At 50.9% G+C, this 15,389-nt stretch overlaps 1 long non-coding RNA gene across 1 annotated transcript; it reads right to left on the bottom strand.

Annotated features, from left to right (window-relative positions):
* Positions 1 to 8,167: 8,167 nt before the first annotated feature.
* LOC121140976 lies at positions 8,168 to 11,383 on the bottom strand. Its single transcript, XR_005877947.1, has 2 exons — positions 10,752 to 11,383; positions 8,168 to 9,852 (listed from the first exon to the last, which is right to left on the bottom strand). It is a non-coding gene; the product is annotated as an uncharacterized LOC121140976 (long non-coding RNA).
* Between the last annotated feature and the right edge of the window lie 4,006 nt (positions 11,384 to 15,389).

Here is a 15,389-nt window from a genome sequence, read left to right on the forward strand (position 1 = left end):
TGATGATCAATCAATCAATCAATCAATCAGGATTGCCATCTTGTCAGGCCAAGAGGATAATAGGCTTGCACTGATGGAGATTGCCCATCACTGTAGTACTGTTGACCAATGCCTGAGCTTCTGGGAGGAGCTAGAGTGAGGGGTAGAAACCCAGCCTACCTCACTGTGAGTGGCTATCTTCTGGTACGGCTATGCCACCTTGGAGATATTCTTTCTATGCATTCCCTCTGCGTCTCACTTTCCTTATTTGTCTCCTAGGTTGTTAAAATAGCATTTATAAAGTAGTCCACATAAGGTTCATGATCAATACCAGGCACTGAGTTAGTGTTTCAGGTAGGTAGTGCTTATGCTCAGCCATGCAGGACTCTCTCCCTTGCATCTACGTGGTACACGGAAGTGCCCATGCCATCCCTCCTGGAGGTTGTGTGGATCAAGTGCCAGGTTCAGGGCAATGAAATGCAAGAGGAATGGTAATGAGCTATTTTATCTGCCAACCTGGTGGGCCTAAGAGATGCTCAGTAGCAGGAAAATAATCACTCTGGAGTCTGTGGGGGGAAGTTTCTAGAAATGGTCCCCAGGAGAAAATGAATGTAGGAGCTCTCTTTCATCACCGGAGGCAGGCATCATCATGTCTACCTGGGACTCAGCCAAGGCACCAAGATGGAGGGAAAACAAGTCTCCTGTCTGTTTGACCTGGACCATCCAGTTGCCGTTGGATATTGGGGGGCGGGGGATCCCGCCTCCCAGACATTCAGTCCTGAGCTGGTTTCCCTCCAAACCCCAGCTTCCGTGTCTCTGCAGCTCCCTGACAGTAGTTTATCAGATGGCATATTTTCAGCCTCCATAACTGCGTGAGTCAATTCCCATAATAACCCTGCTGCTGTATGTCTGCGTCTGTCCTGGAGGCTGTTGCTCTGGAGAGCCCTGGCTAATACAGATGGTGCAAAGCCCTTGCACCGCCCTCCTGTCTCTTTTGTGCCTCCGCCATTGAGAAGGTGACGTGCTGCTGATGGTGCGGTCTGTACGGCGGTGGACTGGCTGGGTCACTGCACAGGGTGTCCTCACCCTGGAGAGGGCCAGGATCTGCAATGGATGTTGTGTGAGCAGGAAACAAATCGGTGCTGGGTTAAGTTGCTAAGGTTGGTGAACTGCGATTACGGCAGCCCAGCTCGGGGCTCTCCTGACTAATGTGGTACTCAATAAACATTAGCCATGGTTCTTTGTAGTTGCTGCTTGCAGACAAGCAGAAAGCCCTGGTGATCACACTCTCTCCCGAGAAGCTCCTGGGCTGTGTGACTCTGGCCATCACAAGCTAACCCAACTGTAGATTCTATCCCAGCCTGCCTTGGTGGTTGATGACGTGACTTCAACCTTCTTCCTCTGTCTTTGTCCCTGCAGCTCCCTGTGTCCTCTGCCCTAGGGACTCCTAGGGTGTGTGTGTGTCTGTGTGTGTGTGTGTGTGTGTGTGTGTATGTATGTGTGTGTATGTGTGTGTCTGTGTATGTGTGTGTGTATGTGTGGTGTTTGTGTATGAGAGAGTATATATATATGTGTATACTTTTATGAAGTGCAGAAAGCAACTTTAAGTGTCGTTCCTCACTGAATGACCCAATGGGGGTTTTTTGTTTGTTTGTTTGTTTGTTTTTGAGACAGGGGGCCAGAATCAAATTGGCTAGCTGACTAGCCAGTAAGACACAGGGATTCACTCGTCTCTGCCTCCTCAGCGTTGTGATAGCAAGCGTATGTCACCACACTCAGCATTTAAAAATCTTTTAACTCCATAAAAACAATTGTTTTCTCAGAGTTTAAGTTAACTACCCGATGCTGGTGGGTTGGGGACATGGCCCCATGTGTCAAGGATGCTGCAGCATCAGCATCCTTATTCAGCCTCAGTTTAGGAACCCATGGTCGTGGTCACTCTGAGGGATAACTCTGGACACTTTCTTCCCTGGCTTGGAGCTTCTCTGGCACAGTCCTGTATGGATCCTCTATGGTTGGTTCACAGTGTGACTGTGTCCCACAAACACTGACAGATGAGAGTAAATGAGGATGAAGGAAGATATGGCCATCCTTGCATGTTGTGCCTACCAGGTTATGAGATATTCCCACCATGGGCTTGCTATGGAAACCTGTGCTTGCCTGGGAGTGATCGAGGAGGCAGCAGGTATCATCCAACCCAGGGAAGCCTGAAGAAGCCAGGGATCTGAGGAAGGGCACTGAAGGGTCAGTGCCCCTGGTCCAGGCTCTTGTTCAGCAGGACAGCAATAGCCTGAAATCCCAGGAGTGCAAGGGCCATACCACTGCCTTTGTCTTTCGTCTGTACTTGAGTTTATGGGGGCTGCCTATGGTTCAGTCAACTTCCTAGGTCACGTCCCAGTGTGTTTTTGACCTTGAAGTGAGCGAGGGCAATGGTGACCCAGGCAGCAGCACTGACATGTGACCTAAGCTTGGATCCCCGATCTACCCTGTCTCAGATCTGCGGCCCTCATAGGTGACAAGTTCCTTGATCTCTCTTAGCCTTAGTCCTCACCTGTGATAGAAGGGAGGGTGGACCCCTATGTGGGCTCCCGGGGGCCTGGTGTTTTGACTCCAAGAGGGTGTTCAGTGCTCCATGACCCTCAGCCAGGCCCTGTGATTGTCCTCTCTCTACCAAGCCACAAGCTCACGTGTATGCTGTGTGAAGCAGCTGTCACGTTAGTCATCTTTATTGACTACTGGGTTTATAGGAAGACACACACCTCCTGCTTCTCTCTGTTTCACAAGTCCTACAGGGTCTCCATGGCACAAGGAAACAGGCACCTTCTCCTGGAAGCCCATCCCAACTACTCCTCAGGTGATACACAAGCGTGTTCCCTAAAAAGGACTAGCTGTCACTGCAAGGAAATGCATGGCTGTGAACCATCTTCTGTCTGTCAAACGTTTGTCTTTGCCCACAAGGGAAAAGAACCTAACTGTTGTCTCACTAGTGCTGAGCACAGTGCCCGGCACACAGTTAAGTATCAGTGAATATTTGAATGACTATGTGGTTCTGAGAACGTCTTAAGCATGGTCCTGGGCTTAACCTAAGCAGGATTCCCAGGATTCTTGTTGCAGAAAGGGGAAAAAATGTTCCAGAAGCAAACACATTCATGAGTACAAAGTAAGGTCCTGCAAGGGTTAGTAACTCTCTTATAGTCACCTGGCAAAAACAAAACAAAACAAAAAAAACCCAACCAGATCCCCAGCCTGGTTTTGATGAGATTAAACGGCCTTTTCAACCTGGATTCTATCCTCAGGGCTCTTGTCTGGACTCTATCCTTGGGGCTTTTGTCTTGGTGGGTCTTGGCAGAGCTACCCTGGACTGCACAGAACCTCAGGCCAGCACATTTTATTTATTTTATTTTTTGCAGAGAGGAGACTGTCTGTGTAAATCATTTGAATTACTCAAAAATCTCAGTGGCTCAGTGCCCGCAATCCTGCAGGAACACTTCCCTGGCTGGTGGGGGCGCTCCTTCCATCAGGCTGCCTGCCTAACCCTGCACATCTCCCTGTGAGGCCCCTGGGCGGATGCTAGATGGCAGAATGATTGGAGCCCACTGCAGCACTGATCCCACTCCCGGAGTCAGCAAGTAGGGCCAGGGTGGACAGACTCTGAACAAGAGGACCAAAAGAGGACAGGGGTCCACCCAAAGAGGTTCGAGCAAGACATTGGATGTGGGCCACCAAGTTGGCCAGTTCCTGGTAGAAGGAAGCACCTTCAGGGAGTTTAGACGTGGGTCCTATGGCAGCACCCTCTTGTGTCTAGACCTCTAGGTGGTGTTTTGCAGGGGCCTGGCAACCTTCCTCTGCATTGGCACCTCAGAGGACTACGGTGCAGGGGTTTCCACAGGTCATACTTTGAGAAACGTTGCTCCTTTGGTCACTCCAGGTGGGAAGACTTTTCTGAGATGGGGTTTGCACGGGGCTGTCCAGACCAGAGGCTGTCACTGCCCTATGTCTCCAAATAGAAAGAGGGTGACAGGAGGCGATGACAGTGTGGCCTCCCATGAGCCTTTGATGTGACAGCTCCAGGAGGCCCCTCATTGGCCTCTTGCTTCTCCACGCCACTATCAGCTCTCTGACGTGAAGGGGACCCTGGTAATGAGGCTCTGTTAATGGACCTGGATCCCCACTCTCAGAACTCAATGTTCAGAATAAACAACGGGGCAGAATCCTATTAAATAAAGGCTCCCAATGCCGAGGACAAATTAAGCCCTTGGGAAATGCCGTACAAAGAATACATTTTTTTTTCTAGTGTCGAATCAAGATCAATAGAGGAAAACAAATAATTTCAAGTGAGAGTTGTCATAATGACACTCAGGTTTGGGCTGGGGTTGTACACATTATTTTGGCCCGAGGATATCCCAGCTTATATAATGAGGGTGCGAGAGTGGGGCTGGTCCTGGGTGGCAGGGGTGCAGAGACTCCCAGGTGGCGCAGCCTGGCTGATGTCGAGTCTCATTTGTCTCTGTCGAGGCTCCCTGTGCTGTGAAGCCATTGGGCCTGTTGTGTGTGCCTCAGAGCTGCCTGCGTTTGGGCCAGCTCTGGAGGAGCAAAAGGAGCCAGAGCCAGAGCTTTGTTCAAAGGGGAGAGATCTCCACACAGCCAGCAGACTGCTGTGTGGAACTCACCCCCAGGCGGGGGTGATCCCCAGTCATCTGCTTGGATTCCCCCACTCTCTGCAGCTCTCCCTACCTGCCATTCACTTTGGGACTCATGTCTGCAGCACCCAGTGTATTGTCTGGAGGCAGTAAAATTCTTACCTGTCACCCCACGCTGATCTGGAGGAAGTCTGTCTTCTTGGAACGCTTGCTGAATTCCTTCTTGCTCTTCCTGATTCTTGATGGCCTGAAAATCACCCTTGCCTGTCCCCAGAGAGCCAGGCAATGTTCTTAGCTGGCATATATCCCCTCCTGCTCCCCTGAGTGGATGTCCCAGTGACTCTGGCTGTCCTGTTGAATCAGGGCACCCATCTCCTGCCAGGACCCCTTGATGCAATCTCAGCTCCTCCTATGGTCTCTGAGCCATGCTCCGCCAAACAAGTCATTTCCATTAGAGTTCTGGGAGACTAGGATGGACCAGACTCAGGCCTCAGAAGGCAGAGACTCTAGTTTTATCTAACTGGTCTCCACAACAGACAAGGAAACACACACACACACACACACACACACACACACACACACACACAGAGAGAGAGAGAGAGAGAGAGAGAGAGAGAGAGTTGACACTAGTACACAGTGGCCATGGCCCTGGGTTGGGAGTTACTGTACTATGGTGTATGGGCGATGTATCTGAGCGTTCCCTCCATGCAGATTGTACTACATGCCCCAGAGGTGTGTGTACCTTTAGGATGAGTCACGGCACCCAGTAGGTGCTGCATCTTTTCCCACTTTCTAGCTGAGAAGCAAGTGACTGGGCTTGGGCCTGGGCATCAGGTGGACGCTCGTCTTCTGCCTCCCAGGTAGGTCTCCTCTGCTCTATTGCAGATGGAGAGGTGTAGAGGGGTCATGGGAAGACCTGGGTAGGAGCTAGAGGTCTTGTGGAGGGTCTGGGGCTGGCCGGGTGGAAAGCTGGGAGGAGGGAAGTCCCCCAGGCTGCCGAAAGCCCTGGTGGCCCAAGGCACACACTATGGGGAGGGACTGAGATGCTTTGCCTCTTCTAGAAACTCACAGCGGAGGACAGAAACAAGGTTCCAGTGGGTAGAGTGAAGCTTTGAGGAGAGTAGGAGAAGATCAGAGGGATGGAGCCCTGTGATTGAATGCTGGTGGTCTCCAAGAACAAAGGAAGGCTAGAAAACACATTTTCTGTCTCCGTCTCTCTTTCTTGCTGTGTGTAGGATGTCTTACCACATGATAGCCTACACTTCCTTAGGACTTTGCCAGAGAGAAGGCAAGCATCAATTGTGGGATGTTGACCTTGGATACGAACTGTAAGCCCAAAGAAACTTTTCTTGTTTGTACTTTTCCCTATCTCTGGTCTTGTTTGTAATTTTCCTCATCTCTGGCCTTACGTTACCATCGACAGAAGTTGGTTAAAATACTCATTGTCTTGTCTGGGGTTCAGGTAAAGGCTGCTCTGCCTTCTCTGGGGGTTGCTGGCATGAATTAGCTTGTTCAGTAAAGGTTCTGAGAAGTCCTGGAGCAATGTTTACTTTTCCCAATGTGCCGGGCATACCCGACAGTGGATGCCCCTTCTTGTCCCCTCATATTTCTTGTTGACTCCCTATGACGCTTAGAGTTATAGTTACCTATAAGCAATGTGGCCTGCAGGGCACCGGGGTCCCCAGCCCCAGAACTTTGAAATAGGGTGAAACCTGGTGAGAGGGAATCTGGCATCTAAATCCCTGGAAGATTCCTAAACCCACACCAGCACGTCAGCTATTTAAGTGACAGTCAACTTCATTTCTGTGTTCAGCTTATACAGAGGACAGGTAGAACTGAGCAAGGTTGCTTATCTTGACGTTGTTAGTGAGACTCGGGGATAGAAACGGAACCAGTGATGTAGCTCATGTGTTAAAGAATGCTGTCTAGCACGGACCAGGCCCCGGCACTACTCAAACCTGGCCTGGCATACATGCACTGTCATGAGGTGATACATTGTTTCTGATCTGATAAAGCTTGCCTGGAGATCAAAATGCAAAACCAGTCACAGCCATAGAGGACAGCCACACACCTTTAATCCCAACGCTGAGGAAAAAGAGGCAGACAGATCTCTGTGAGTTCAAGGCCACCCAGGGCTACAAGAGCGTGAATCAGTCTAAGAGAAACACAGCTCACGCCTTGAGTCCCAGCACCAGAGAGACTATAAGGAAGAAGCAAAGGGTCTCGGGAGATTCCGTCCCCAGCCACCATGCCTAGGATTTGTGGAGCCAGGATTGCCCTTTGAGTCTGAGGTAGAGGTGAGAGCTGGTGGCTAGCCACTTTGCTTTCCTGATCTTCGGCGACTTTATTAGATTATAAGCAACAGATCACCACATTGTTACTTAGAACCTCTGTCTCAAAACCCACCCACTGACCAGATAAGCCAACAAAAAATGAATCAATCACAATGACTATGAGGAGGAGGACTTGAAGGGCCTGTGGTGCTTCTGAACCTCGGTAGCTGGAGAGAATGGGAAAGTTGCCTGTGCTCTGAGAGGGAGGGTTCCCCAAGAGTGTGCTGGGCCAGCAAAGCATGGTACATGAGATCTAGGGCCCAGCACATGTTAGGCAAGAGCTCTACCCAAGACCTTTATAAAACTTGTTTTTGTTTGTTTGTTTGTTTGTTTGTTTTGAGACAGGATCCTACTGAGTAGCCCAGGTTGGCCTTGAACTTGCTCTGTTGCTCATGCAGGTCTTGAACCCCTCTCTCAGCCTCTCTAGGGATCACAGGCATGTGCCATCAGAGCCAGTATAACAGTTAAATGAAAGGGGGGGCCACAATTTGGGCATTTGCATTTACATGCAAATATGCACATACATGGTCTGACACACATCATGGAACCGGCAGGAAGAGAGCAAGCTGTAGGTACAGAATCTCGGAATTCTACGTATGTCCCTCACTGATTTGTAACTCAGAGGAAACAATCTGACCCATGCACTCTTCAGTCTGTTCATCCAGAAAATACGGTAATTATATTTCAATCTCCAGAAATTATGGAGGGAAGTCAGCAATGAATTAAGTCACATGAGCAAGGCTTCTGAGCGGTTGACTGGCCCCTGGCTGGGGCAGAGTAAGAAAGCTGCTATTTTTTTTTTAAACCATAGAGCAACTCTTCTGGTCCACACATCTTCCCATCTCAAACCAACGATGGAAGTGTAGCCCTTTGTGTTGGGGCATGATAGTTTAGTTAGAAATGCCTTTTCTGTCCTGTAGCACACGTCCTAATAGCTTGGCTTAAAAAGGAAGATGCTTGGGTACAATTCACTGGATTGTTATCTATGGTGGTACTTCCTGGGGCTCCCTGCTCTGGACTGAAGGCTAGAAAGCAGTTAGAAGATCCCCACAGCCCGCTGGGCCTCTCGGCTTCCCCAGGGGAGGATGCTGGGGATGGGTCAAGGGGCCTGCAGCCTTATGGAGAGGCCTGGCATTTTAGAAGCAGCGAGTACTCATGTTTACTCATGCTTTTGCTTAGTGTTGCTGGGTTGCAGACGGCAGACACTAACACTGGTTAACTTCAGCAAAAAGGAATTTATTGGCAGGATGTTGGGAACTTGGAGAAGTGACAGGATCCTAGAGGAGTAGACTCTGGGAGGGTGTGAGCCTGGGCCTTTCTAAACACTTAGATCAGGAGTTGTGACTACTACAGACGGCAGAGAACATCTGATCTGTGTGTTTCTGAGCTCGAGATGGTAACCTCCAGCTTTGTTGCCTGTCCCTGGATTCAGTGGCCTTTGTCATTCTTCCTGCTTGTCTGTCCCCTGAGGATCCCTCCTTTCCAGGCTTCATGAATTCCCTGATGCAAAGTCTTGTGGACAAGCGGCTAAGTCATGCTCTCACTGTGGATGGAACTGTAGATCCTAGTATCCTTTGTAGGATTCTGTAATGCAAGGTCCCAGCCTCCTTTGAGGTAGGGCGTAGACCCATGGATAGATGGGTCACTCACGTGTCACCTGGGGAACAAGTAGCAGGCAGTGCTATAGAATACTGTCCAGGTGCTTCTGTGTGAGTGGCAGGATGATACAGCAGCTTCAGCAGTGACCAGCTGGAAGGATGGCCATGCTGTGCCCAGCATGGGAAGCAAGGTGGCATCCTGTATGTAGTCACATGGATTGGTGTCCTGAGGACTATTCAGCTAAGATCCCAGCTGTGACCTGGCTGTCTTGCTGCTGCCCATCTGCCAGTCTTCCTACCAGGCCTGTGATCTTTCTCACCTTCTACGGAACAAATCCCTGCCTGCTCCAAACTGACCAAGCTGTTGCCAGCAATGCAGAAGCTTGGCTGACATTTTGCATGACTTTCCACAGATGCGTGCTCCCAGAAGAGAGGTCGAGACACGTTCCTGTTCCCCAGTGGGACCCAGGAGACATGGGGAGTTGGAGTTGGCCCTTTGGTTTTTCACAATGAGAGGAGCAAGGAGGCTAGAATTCCCCCTCGGCCCGCCGGGACCACACACAGTGGGGAAGAGGCAAATTCCAGAAGGGAATGCAGGCTACTGTTAAATGAGGAGTGTGGGAGCGCAGTTAGCAAAGCAGGACACATGTGCACTAACCGACCCCTGCATCCAAGTGAGTAGGATGCGGAGGAAGCGGGTATCCCCCTCCCTTCATTCATTTGGACTCTACATAGATACACTGCAACCTTGAATGCATCCAGACGCTGTGGAGTTCTGGGATACAACACGGACAGCCCCTCCCCTCAGAAGCTGAGGTAAGCAAAGTGACAAAGGAAGGCTAGACCTTGGAGGAGGGCTGAGGGTGGGGCAAAGAGAGGAGGAGGGCCGGAACTACAACAGCTTCAAATGGTCTCAGCATCATACAGGCTACGAGCATGGGCATGGAGGAGAGGTAGGGGTAGAGAAGAGTATGTCCATAGGAAGGTGAAAGTTGGGGAGAGAACCTGAGGGTCAGGCTGGAGTTTAGAGGTAAGGGCTTGAATGCCATGCGAGCAGGGATCATTGGAAGTGTTCCTTCGGGAGAGGCTTTTCATCAGGTCGGTCTCTGAGAAGTTCTGTGGGGATTGTGAGAAGCATTAGCAGTGACTGGAGAGAAAGGTACCATGCAACAGGGGAGACTAAAGCTGGGGCTGTCGCCTGGAAGCCACACCAATGGCCTGGGCTTGAGCTGGTAGACTCTCCACCGTGGATCTGCTGGCAGCGGCTCTCAAACTGATGACCCTTTCGCAAGGGGCCTAAAGCTGTTGGAAGACGTGTATATTTACAGTACAATTCATAACAACAGTAGCAAAATCATAGTTGTGGAGTCGCAATGAACATAACGGTTGGGGGTCACCACAATACGAGGAACTGCATTGTAGGCCGCACCATGAGGAAGGTTGATAGCCTCTGTTCTAGAGGAAGCACTGAATGTAGGCTCGTGTCTAGTATTTGGGTCTTCGGTTTGGAGGAGGTGGGCTCCCCTAGAAGCCATACCCTGTTGCCACTCCCAGATCTGCCCAGCTTGCTAGGTGACTGGCTTGTCCTTTTCTTTCTGGACACGGTGACTTCCAACGGTGCTCTGGGAAATCTCCAGGCCTTTCCCAGGAAAGCCGTTCCCCAGCCCCCCATAGTCTGCCTTACAGGTAGAAGACTCCACCCTAGATGATTGTGATGTAAGTGATCCCACCATTAATGTCCATTGGGGGGGGAATCAATGGATAAGCTTTGTGAGTTCCCATGTGGTTCTTACTGCCCTGTATGACTAACATGGCCTGGCTTGCCACATACAGTTTCTACTTTATGTAGGCAAGTCCCATGTCAAAACTCCCATAGCCCAGATAAGCTAGAAGTTGTCACCTATGTTTTAGCAGTCTGGAGTGGTCACGGGGGTGGGCTGAACATCAGGTAATCTCTGTAGAAGCGGAAATGCACGAGGGAGATGGGCCAGAGACCCACTGAGGCAGCTGGGGAAGCTACAAGAGGAGAGCCCAGGGTGTAAGAGATTGATTATCCCAGGGCTGGCAAATGCGTGCGTCTGAGTTTCGGGGACTGCCTACCCGGGACTGGGAACACTGGTCTGGTGTCAGGATCACTCTGGATTGTATTCCACAGAGAACCGTGACACCGTCTACTGAGCCCCACAGCAATTCAGCCTTACCGGCAGGCATAACTCCAGAGGAGGGCAAGACAGTGGCTCCACAGAGCCTGTGGGCTCCAGGCTTCTCCATCCTGTCCCCACCAGCCTGGGTCATCTCACCGTGGAACTCCAGCTCCAGCCGTAGCCTCCCTCCTGGAGGTCAGGGATGTGACGGGGCAGGAGCAGTGTCTGGAGGAGGCAGCAAGGCAAAGCTTTCAGCCTTCCTTGGAGACACTAGCTGCTTCCCACCGGTCAGGCCTGCTGTGGTGCCTCCTCTTGAAGAGAGGCTGGGAAATGGTGTGTTTCAGCCAACTGGAACCAATTCAGGAAAAGAAAGAAACAAGTGGCTCTGTTTGGACAGTTAGCAGAGCTCTCAGGAGGGTCACAGAGGCTTCTGAAATACACTGGCCATCCAATCTCCCTATCACACGACACTAACTTGTGTCACACGGTACCCTGGGTCCCCGATGCCATAGATGCCAGTTTTGGCATGACCCACACTGCTGGGGGTGCCACCAACAGGCTGCCGGAAGCCCCATTTCTTTTCTCTTCCCAACAAAGCCAGATGGCAAGCAGTGTGACTCCATCTCCGGCAAGGTCCAGGGGACTTTGTCCCCTCCCTGCCTGGAAGGCTGTGCCCCCCCCCCATGCACTTCCTGTGGCCCACAGCCCAGCCTCACTGTGAGTGAGATTTGCCCTTCCTCCTCCTTCCATGCAAGCCCAGAGCCCAGAGCGAGTCAGCCCATCTGGTTCTGTTTCACTTCATGTTACTCATCAGGATGTGTTTGCCAGGAGTTATTTGATGTTCAGGAAGAATTCTGAAGCTTTTGAAAAGAGGTAAATAAAATCCTTTATCCCCCAAAGAGTCGTGAAATTGTGTTTTGCTCAGGAGGTGGCAGGCAGCCATGTGAGGTCTGGCGGCCCCTTCCTAGGCAGGCACTGGGGCTGGGGTTTCATGACTTGTTCTCCTGTCAGTCAGTCCACAGCCCCACTCCTCCAAGCCTTTCCTGATGCTCTCTTGGGATGCCCGAATTTGGGAACAGATGAGGGCTGCCTGTGGGGACAGCCCAGCCTGCCTCATGCTCTTCAGCCAAGAAAGCTTTTAGGGAACGCTCCTCCTGTCATTCCACAGCCTTGCATACATATGAGCTCCAGGCGGGGAGGGGCCAGAGCTGAGTTCCCTGCCACAGAACAACCCTTGAAGGTGACAGAGGGCTTGGGTTGGGAGCGTTCACCCCATCTGCTAGGGTCTTGAAACCTCAGAACAATGGAGCTGACATCCCTCCAAGCCCCTTCTGTGAAAGGTGACAGACATGGATGACTCAGGACTGTCCCTTCTCCCCTAGCATCACCCTCTCCTGGAGTCCGCACAGTCTCCTACACCTACCCTTCACCTGGAACTTCCCAGTGAGCAAAGTTTCCAAGGACTAGATCCTCAAGTCCCTTTTACCCCAGAGTGGACCCCACTCTACCGTGCTGGGTGCTGGAAAACAGCCACCCTTGATCACCCTGCTGAGGAGAGACCAACATTTGTGAGATTGATTGCTTCCTGGGCAGAGTCTGTGTGCTCAGTTCCCCCTTGTGACCATGCCCTTATTCCAGGCGACCCCCCTCCCACATAAGCAGCCAGGTAGAGGGGTGTGAGCTCACCCCTGAACCTCTTCATCTGTTCTGCCTGCTCCCAGGGATGCCAGAGGGCTCCTCCACAGCCTACAGCAGTAGTATCTCAAATCCTGCAGTTCGTGAGGGTCCACACCCAGGGCCTCCCTCATGTCAGCTTACAACCGTGACTATTAAACATTGATCACTCAAATTTAACATCCCATCTTCCCTTTGATATCCTCAACTGCTCTCTGCATAAGACAACAAGCCGCTTTCTGCAGCTCCCTATGAGGGAGACTTCAAAGCCTTCTTTCCCAATCCCTCTACTCTGCAGCTCTGGGATTCTGCCAGCAAGACTGTCAAGGGGGGGGGGTGCTAGGCATCCTCTGCTGGCTGCATCTTTGGGTCTCAGACCTGTGGGGAAGTCCTGGAAGTAGATTCTGGGGTGATCTGTACATAAGTGGGAAGTCAAGAACAAGTTCATTTTTTTTTTCAAGAAATCTGCGGGTCATGGGAAGGGATTTAAAATCAAGGCAGAGGAGCCGGATTTGCATCCCTGAACTGCCTCCTGCTCAGCTCTGGCTCTTCAGGAAAGTTCTGGATTCTTGTCTGTTCAATGGATGTGATCATACTTACCTCTCAGCAAAGACCCTGGACAGGAGATGTGGGTACCTGGCCCCTTTACAAGATACCATTCTGTCTTCTCTTAGTACCGCATGGAGCAGACATATTCCTGGAAAGAAAGCATTGGTGACCTAGTATGACAGGCAACTCTGAACTCCTGTAAGCTAGGCACTTGACAGTCACAGCTGGCTGTCGGGTCATCAGTCATTACCATCCTTCCCCTCACACAATCCGCCAGGGGCTTGTACTTTATTATACCTATGCTAATCACCATGGCTACCATTTATGAAGCATGCCCCATGGATCAAGGCCAGAGCAAAGTGATTGACCAATGTCACCTCACATCAGCCCCACGTGTACCTTGAAGGTAGGATTCCTCATGGGATCTATTTCTGCAAGAGTCTTCCTGAGTAACAACAGGGTCTACCTCATGTTAATGGCCACCTGGGGCTTGAAGCCAGATCCGTGGAGTTGAAATACCAGCTCTTGTCTCTCTGTCTTCCAGCTGTAGTGACATACTCTAAAAGGCCGTATCTCAGTGCCTTGGGGTCTGCAGTGGAAGATGTCACAGTACTGAGAGATGGGACACAGAATAACAAAGACCATCTGCTCTAGTTCATACACCAGTTTCTGAGTAGCCATCCATGTAGTTCATACACCAGTTTCAAGGTGATGGCCCCAGGTTCCTTATGGCCCCAGGCTTAAAGAATAGATCATGATGTCCCTGTCTTCCAGAACCCTGTGGCTCTAGCCCTCTGACATGCTGGCATTGCTAGGAAATGGACCTGCTACCTGCTTTGTGTGGAGGAGGTTTCTCCTAGGAAATGCCACTTGCAGTGGAGTGATCTCTGGGTTTAGGGGACACCAGAATCTCCATTCTATTCCTGGTGCATCCCGAGAGATACCCCAGAAGCTTGGGGTCACTGGCTCCACTGCCACCCTCTGGCATTACACAGACTGCATCTGCTCCTTTGTCAGAGCAGTGTTTTTGTCCAGTGTTCCTTTCTCCAGATCATATGGCTCCGGCCCCTCCCTTCAAAGCATCCCTTGGAAACATGCCTCTGCAGCCTTTAGTTTTGCAGGAGAGAGGGTTATGCAGAGTGGGAGAGAAGGGAGATGATGTCACACACCTGCAGGAGAGCTGCTGGACCAATGCAAAGGCACATAGTACCTGGCTGCAGAAGGGGAGGAAAGTGAGGATCAGGGTCCTCTCCCAGCCTTGATTCCTCCTGCTCAGAAACCCTTTCCATCCCCCCATGGAGAACTCAGCATAGCAGAGTATGTGATGGGTAGCCCCCACCCTGGCCAGAAGCTTTCTCAGGGCTATGGGGGAAATTGCTGGTGTCCTCTGAAGTATATGGCTGGACTCTAGAGACGGGTCATATCAATTTCTAAGACGTCACCTGCACTTGTTGAGGGAGACAGACCCTTTTCTCTCAGAAGAGCCCTCATGTGATAACGCTCCAGACTTGCTACTTACAACCTTTCAAAGCGGCCAGCTGAGGCAGAGTCACAGGAGTGACCCTCCAATGACACTGCTCTTCTTGGAGTGTCTGAAATCCTTCCCACACAAAAAGCATCCCAAAACCCCAAAGCGTCATTTATCATCCTCGTAGATTTTCTTCGCTTTCCGTATAATAAGGAAGGGCAATGGAATGAGGTAGAAAGCGGATTGGCTTTGGGGTTTGAATGAGGACTGACATCATCCTCCCTGTGTTTTGGGGGCAATTTAATTAGCATCTCCCAAACTCAATCCTTTGCTTGGGAAATAAGGTCAATAACGCATGACTCATGGTGTCTGGAAAGACCAAATGAAGTGGCATTGGCAAACTGCCAAATGCTGGTATACAGAGGGTGCTCAATAAGTATTAATGGATGGGATAACAACTAGATGTGGAGAAGACCAGGTGTCTTGATACCCACTTATAAATAATGCCTCAATTGGAGCTTGGGACCGGGAGCTGGCTTCACTTGACAGGCAGCGGGAGAGCAAGCTCAGTACAGCCATTATGGACCACTCATCCCTGAACCACTATCGGCTGTGCATGTTAACACACCTTAGAGTAGCGTTAGGGAGAGCCTACATAAAACGTCAAGGAGTGTGGGCAACCTGGTCGGTCTTAAGAGCTCTGGGAGACAAATCACCAGCTGGGCTCTCAGGACATCTTCATCAGAAATCCAACAGCAGGCTCAGCTCTGACCCTGACCCTGGGAGACATAACAAACAAACACATTATCTCCTATCATCACCCCCATGCGGGTTTCATTCCACACTGCTGTTTGGAGAGGTGGGATGGAGAACCCAGCAGGTATCTGTGGTGCTATGCCTGAGCCCAGATCTGTGCCGACCCCTGAAGTGAACGGAAGGCTGACATTGCCTCCAGAATGTGCCTGGCTCCATACTGGTGGCCTTTTGTCATATCTTTGAATGCT

This window comes from Mesocricetus auratus, unplaced genomic scaffold (genome assembly GCF_017639785.1).
Source record: "Mesocricetus auratus isolate SY011 unplaced genomic scaffold, BCM_Maur_2.0 Super-Scaffold_100006, whole genome shotgun sequence".
Classification (NCBI taxonomy): Eukaryota; Metazoa; Chordata; class Mammalia; order Rodentia; family Cricetidae; genus Mesocricetus; species Mesocricetus auratus.